Genomic DNA, 7,146 nt, shown 5'->3' with positions numbered 1-7,146 from the left:
AGAAATGCGGGAGAAAGAAAGAGGTCTTTATTGAAGAGGCTTTGCACCCGGAATAGGACTAATGCAGATCCAGAAGAATGGGTCTGGGCTTTCGAAAAGATGAATATGCAAAGGGTAAGGTAAAGAGAAAGTCTTTTGAACAACCAACCTGACATAAGGATTCTAGCTCGCCCACTTAGAGCAGATGGAGATTCTCGGACGGGGAAAAGCGGCACTCGACATCTATTAAACAAGACCAAGAACAAAGCCATACCATGCCCTCGGGAGAAACTAGTGATGATTGCCATGAATGCACCCTCGAGGACGTGTACAAGAAGGTCGTTGCCGATTCCTATCAACATGGTAGAGGGGCGTGAAAAGGTCGTGGAGACTTTGACCGAATGAATAGGGATCAATTGATAGAGATTTTTTTTAGGAAGAGAATCCAGGATGAACGCTTTTTTCATTCGCTATGCGCTGACTGGATGCGTACTCGCGTGATCAATCGATGGACGGGGGAATTGCGTGAATGACGAGACCGGCCTAACCTAAAGTGGGTCCTCCCCCCCTTGATGGCGACTGTTGATTGACTGACACTAGGAACCGATTCGGAAAAAGAAGAAGCATGAGATAGGCAGCGGAAGAATTTCCGATAGCGAATTACTTGACTTGATGGATGGATGTAGAGCCCTCCAACTGAAGCACGAAATCAATGTTGAGTCAACAATAATCCAGAGGGGCACCACCAAGCGGGATCGAGACCAGCCCCTTGTATATAGGGTTCCAAACATGCGCTTCTTCAAGGATCCCATCCCAGTAGGGGCTTCAAAGCTTGACTAAGAGAAAGTGGAAAGAAAAGGGGCGCGCTAGCTGCAATCAAACCAAAGCGCTAACGAGCAAGAATGCCTATAGATAGCGCTTTAGTAATAAGATAGGGCTTTTTCAGGAATCGATTCTATGATTGAATAACAGAAGTGCTACTTAGTAGTAGAAACTCGGAGAGACGGAGATGGGACTATTTCATACCTGCTAACTCCTAGGATGAGAAGTGGGTCCCTTGTTTTTGGCAGGAAGAGTTTCAGCCTTTGTTGCCCCTAGGTAGAGTGAGTCTACTTAGTGAACTGGCAGGACGCGAAGATCAATTGATCCATACGAATCTCGAGAGTGGATGGTTGATCGCCGCCTCCTTGTCCTGGAGGCTCTCCGGACGGGGAGGGGCTTGCTATCGTAACCTTTTTCCCGGTGTATGTGAGGGTGACGAACTCCTTTTTGTTCGGTCATAGGTTGGTCCAAAGAACAAGAGTCGGCTTCCTTAAGTCCGTTGTTCCTCAGTGGCTCAGTGGTAGAGCGGTCGACTGTTAACTGACTGGTCGTAGGTTCAAATCCTACTTGGGGAGAATTTAGAGTTCTCGCTTTTCTGACCTAGCGCCCCCTGTCCTTCACCTTAGTTTCTAAACTAGCAGAATCGCAGAACATAAAAAGTGGGAAGTTTCTTGTTGGTTTTTCTTCCTCACTCTCGAATAGGTGAACTTGGTTCGTTCAATTCTTAGGGAGAAGAAGGATGGGAATGAATGGGAAGACTGGAGTAGTCTCTTCATTAGCCGGAAGGAATTAGTCCCCACTAGCCTCATTCGAAGAACGAACAAGAAAAGGCTTACTGTTTAGGTAGGATAGATCGATGTGGTCCAATGGCTAAAGCTCTGCCAGCTTCTTGTAGACTTACTTTAGGCTCCGAGTTCTTTTTTTTATGGTGAAATTATTCTTCGTCACTAGTGGCAACAAAGTTCTTGGTAATTAGCAAGGGGGAAGGAAGATTTCCACTCATTTCATTCATTCAGTGCCTGCGGTGAGGCGCGACCCACAACAAACGAAGGGGGAAAGCTTGCTTTGCTTGCTGTAGCCCTATTTTGAGGCTTGGTAAGCGTAAGCTATTGTTGTAGGCTCGAGAAGGGTAGGTTCGCAGCTTCGCTCAGCAGAAGAGCCTGACTTTCTATTAGTCAAGCGCTAGCGCCCAACCGGGATTTTAAGGGATAGGGAAAGGGAAGAAAAGAAAGATGGTCACTCCTTTTAGGAACATGGCTCGTTCATTCACTTGCTCATGAACTCGCAGCTTCGCCAGAAGCTACGAAGGGGGGCCTCGGCCCGGGAAGGGGAGAGTGGTCGAGTGGTCAAAAGCGACAGACTGTAAATCTGTTGAAGTTTTTCTACGTAGGGTCGAATCCTGCCTCTCCCACTTGTTAGTTGTAGACTTCAGAGAAGAGGAAAGAGGCATTCGTCAGCGTAGGAAGGCCAACCGAGTGAAGCTCCATTGGCCATTCCGTGAAGTTCAATTGTATCGTATGTTAGTTAGAGAGCTACTACGATCTATAGATTCCCCATCCATATTCAATCCCAACGAGAATAGAAGCGAGTAGCTTCCGTCTTGGCTTGTAGTCGTAGTCTTTTAGCTTATATAGTCGTCGGCCTTCCTACACGCACGCGCCCGCCAGAATGCCTCCTTGGTTCGGTATGAAGCCAAGCCAATACATACGATAGGCGAAGTAAAGACCCCCATTTCATAGCGCCTGGGGAACGCAAGTTTGATCGAGGATTGGAGAGGAGAGGTGGAAGAAAAGGCTCGGGATGAATTTAGGAGTCTTTGTGCGAGCCGTATGCGGTGAGACTCGCACGTACGGTAATGAGGGGGGTTCACGTCTATACGTGTAGTGTGGTGGTTGGGCCTACCCACCCTATTTGTTCCATGATCTATGGGTCTACTGGAGCTACCCACTTTGATCAATTAGCCAAGATTTTGACCGGATACGAAATCACTGGTGCTCGATCTAGTGGTATTTTTATGGGGATTCTCTCTATCGCTGTATGATCCCTATTCAAGATCACTGCAGTTCCTTTTCGGGCGGCTGTAGGACGGACGGCCGCCTATAGGTGGTAGGGTAGGGTGGGTTGTACCGCTCAGATTGCGGCCAATCTTCCTAACCGCACGCGGGCCGAGCTTAGAGCACGTGAAACTCATCACTACCTCGTAAGGGCGTTGAGACCATAGCATGTTACACGAAAGCGCCGCTTTCTCTGTAGTATTGTCACACAGCTGCCCGCCTAGAAGAGCTACTCGCTCTGTAGTGTTGTCACACAAGATAAGCACGCCGCCCGCCTGCTGGCCGGGCGAATCTAAGTTCTCTTCCAGTCAACTGTCCACCCAGTCAAGTGCAAAAAAAAAACACAGTAGAATCACGCAACGCATGCTGCTGGTGTGCTTCCTGCTCGCGAGGAAAGAAAGAAGAGCGACAAGGTTAAGTTCAGATTTGACTGTTTGCAGCATGGGAGCAGATTACCCAAAAAATACATGGGAACAATGAAAAAACAAAAAAAGATATCTCGGTAACGAAAACTATAGGGGGCTGTATTGGCAAGATCCAACGGTGAACAGCTGCCCAAAAGAAAAACCACCTGGAAGTCCAAGGACCTTTAGTACTGTACTCTACCCCCGAACCAGCAGCCTTAACGCCAAGCAAGACCGCCCTTGTCCCTTTCCTTTCTCCATTCCGCCTCCTTCTTTGCTTTGTTCCAATAGAGTCTAAGGCAAAGCTAAAGTGGTTCATATGACTACTTTACCTACTTGACGAAAGGGAACGAACTTCGTTTCGTTTCCGGGTTTATGGATTGGATTCAGTCAGCCTCACTCCTTCCTTTTTATGTTGTCGTGATGGTTACCGGTGAACGCTCCCAAAGGCGACCCTCTCGAGTTTCTGGCTGTTTTCTAGATTGAAGTAGCCTTTCGTCGCCATGAAAGAAGTCACTATCAAAGAGCTCGCCCTACTGAAGTACCAAAGGTGCGCTCAGCCCGGTGACTAAGAAATGGGTTTACGCTTGAATTGAAGTGATGAGGTTTTTCGAGGGAAGTAGGGCTCTTATTGACTAAAAGTGGGTTCTTCGCTTTCCTTTAGAATGAAAGTTGCTATGAAGCCCCTACTACTTACTTTGTTTGATTCAAAAGGCGAACGGCCCCCCAACAAGTCGTATGGGGTGGGGTGCTTGTGATAAGCTGCCTTGGATATGAGGAATTCTAAAAAAAACAAAAAAAGGAAAAGTTCGGTATTTGACGAATATCTTTCTATCAATAGATAGGAATGAGTGTTCGATATAGGGGATAGAATCCATCTGCTATTTCTCTCTCCATTTTTCTTCCCCTCTAACACGGGCCAGACGGCGGCGGGCGCGGGAGGAAGAAAGCTAAGAGAAGACGCTCTTCTCTTAGGTCCTTTTTTTTCAGTGCAGGAAAGTGCTCTCTTTTTGTCATCCCTGCTGCTTTCCTTTCCAGATTTTTTATTGAACGCATGGTGTAGCTAGGACCCTTCAAATAATGTTTGAGCCTATGTTCAAACCAAACAAACCCACCTCCTATTTGTATTTGAGTCAGGCTGGAAAGAATGACCGCCAAGTTCAGATAAGGGAATGCTTCCCCCAACCATTAAAGGAAAGGCTCGACGAAGGGAGGGAGATGTGGCGGGGGAAGGAAAAGGATTTCGGAGATTGAGATTTTCTTTCTTTTTCATCAAAAACGAAGAAGGCCGAGGATGGCCTACGGTGCGTCTTATCTGAAGGGAACACGCTTTTTCGACCGCGGGGTGGGATGATTGTCAGGCCCTCTCCTCGCTGGCCTATTGGGATAGCAGCCTTCGGGCTTTGCCTGCCCTTTCTAATAAAGAATTCTGGCTCGGCCCGGGAAAGCGCTGGCAACAACAGAAAGGAAGGGGTCCATGTAGCTGCTGCGCCCGCCCCCCTCTTAGTCAATGGGGCAGCAGGTTCGGCATCTACTACAAAATAGAGAATCCACTTCAGATAACCACGCCTCTGCTAGGCAGCGTGTGGAATGGTCGAGAGCGGACCTTATTGGATATATAATCCAAGTCGAGAGTAGAGTTACGGGAACAGCCTTCTGATGGAAAACGACTTTCACGTTCGGTTCAGAGAGCACTTTTTTCGTTGAGAATTCCTCGTTCCCTCTCGATAGACCAGCGGCGAATTCAAAACTTGTGCGGCCCTATCTATTCCATCTCTCGAGCCCCGAAGAAAACCCCCCTCCCCTTCGGATTCCATATCTCTTTTGACTCTATATATGTGGGCACCTGATATCTATGAGGGTTCACCCACCCTGGTTACATCATTCCTTTCTATTGCGCCTAAAATCTCTATTTCTGCTAATATTTCACGTCTTTCTATTTATGGTTCTTATGGAGCTACATTGCAACAAATCTTCTTTTTCTGCAGCATTGCTTCTATGATCTTAGGAGCGCTGGCCGCCATGGCCCAAACGAAAGTAAAAAGACTTCTAGCTCATAGTTCAATTGGACATGTAGGTTATATTTGTACTGGTTTCTCATGTGGAACCATAGAAGGAATTCAATCACTGCTAATTGGTATCTTTATTTATGCATCAATGACGATAGATGCAGTCGCCATAGTTTCATCATTACGGCAAAGTCGTGTCAAATATATAGCGGATTTGGGCGCTCTAGCCAAAACGAATCCTATTTTGGCTATTACCTTCTCCATTACTATGTTCTCATACGCAGGAATACCCCCGTTAGCCGGCTTTTGTAGCAAATTCTATTTGTTCTTCGCCGCTTTAGGTTGTGGGGCTTGCTTCCTAGCCCCAGTGGGAGTAGTGACTAGCGTTATAGGTCGTTGGGCGGCCGGAAGGTTGCCACGAGTAAGTCAGTTTGGGGGACCGAAGGCAGTTCTCCGTGGACCGGACACGTAGCTTACCGAATCAGTTGCGACACGGATGGGAATGCATGCTACGAAAGAGAGGGTCGAGTCTGATACATCAACCGTATACTCAATATCCTTGTACGAGTCCACAATCACTACACGAGATGAACCTTGGTTTGGTGAATTGAAGTTGGCCGTAGGTGTAATAGGACTCCCAGTTACTGTATGCGATCGTCTACTGAGGTGCTCCCCGTCGGTTGTTGGAACTATGCGAGTCGGGCCGGGTCTCGATTCAGAAAGATGAAGGGCCGAAAAGTCTAAATAGGGAGTTATAAATTCCCCATCTCATTGGGGGTGGAAAACGAATCGACATCTCAATGTGATACAACCTTTTCTATTTTAGTTGGGAAAGAACGGTGAAGTCCATCCGAACCGTCCAATGAAGAATAAGAGGAGAGCAAAGCACCAATGGCGCGCGAAGCGCATGCGGAACGGGCACGGAGAAAAGGAAGTTTGGAGGAGAAGCAGCCGAGCTCATTCCCTTCGCTTCCTGGGCCCAAAGCAGTGCAGTCTTTCCTAGCCAAATCAAGGATTTGGGGCTTCTTGCTACGCTACTTCACTAGAAAAATCATTTTTTTAGTAATATATATAAATAGAAAGATAGATCCATCCATCTATCCTATCCGATTTCTATTTTGATATCGAAAAAAGAATCTATTTCACTCAACGTTTGATTCAAAGAACTGTGCTTAGCCCTCCCCCGCTCATGAAAGGGCTCTGCTGCAATGGATGGCAGAGGGTCCGTAGTACTCGAAGCACTGGAGTGATCCAGTAGCCGGGAAGGGGCCTAGAAGTGCCTACTACTACACCACACTACACTTGGCTCTACACATTTACAGAGCTAACCCCTGTCCAGTGCCTGGCAGAGCTAAGGGGGCTACAATCCTTACTCTTTATCCTCATCTTCGCCCAGGCTAACGGGGCCTTACTTATTCAGGGGGGAGAGTGGAGCCTCAAGAAGCACTGTTGAGAGGAAGATCCCTGGCCCCTCTTCATTCTCTATAGGGTTCCAAACCTTTCTTCAACATAGGTGACAAGGAGAGAGGCCGCGATGGAAGAGATCAAACACGGGAATAAGAAGTAATTCCATTACCTTTTTTTTTCATTTTTATAGAGGGGGATGGAGAAAGTGGACAAAACAGACACTCATTTCTCATCGAACAAATACAGGAAAAGAATCATATTGAAAACGCTCCTAACCCAAGCCCTTCCTTCGTAGAGCCCTGTTTTGTAAGTGATCTGAACCTGCCCGGAGCGAGCCCCCATAGAGGCAAGTGAAGTTGGTGAGCCGTATGATGGGCAACTATCTCCTGCGGTTCGGAGAGGACTCAGCTGTTAGTTAGTACCCCCTTGGTTTCGGGGTGGACCCTTTCACTCTATTTTATTATATACGCT

At 47.4% G+C, this 7,146-nt stretch overlaps 1 non-coding gene across 1 annotated transcript; it reads left to right on the top strand.

Annotated features, from left to right (window-relative positions):
- Nucleotides 1-1,304: 1,304 nt before the first annotated feature.
- On the top strand, nucleotides 1,305-1,376 carry TRNAN-GUU (transfer RNA asparagine (anticodon GUU)). The gene has a single exon. It is a non-coding gene; the product is annotated as a tRNA-Asn (tRNA).
- Nucleotides 1,377-7,146: the final 5,770 nt, after the last annotated feature.

Source organism: Lactuca virosa, chromosome 4 (assembly GCF_052849685.1).
Source record: "Lactuca virosa cultivar CGN04683 chromosome 4, Lactuca_virosa_CGN04683_v6, whole genome shotgun sequence".
NCBI classification, from domain to species: domain Eukaryota; kingdom Viridiplantae; phylum Streptophyta; class Magnoliopsida; order Asterales; family Asteraceae; genus Lactuca; species Lactuca virosa.
Note: the sequence above shows the minus strand (reverse complement) of the source record. Positions and strands in the feature narration are given on the sequence as shown.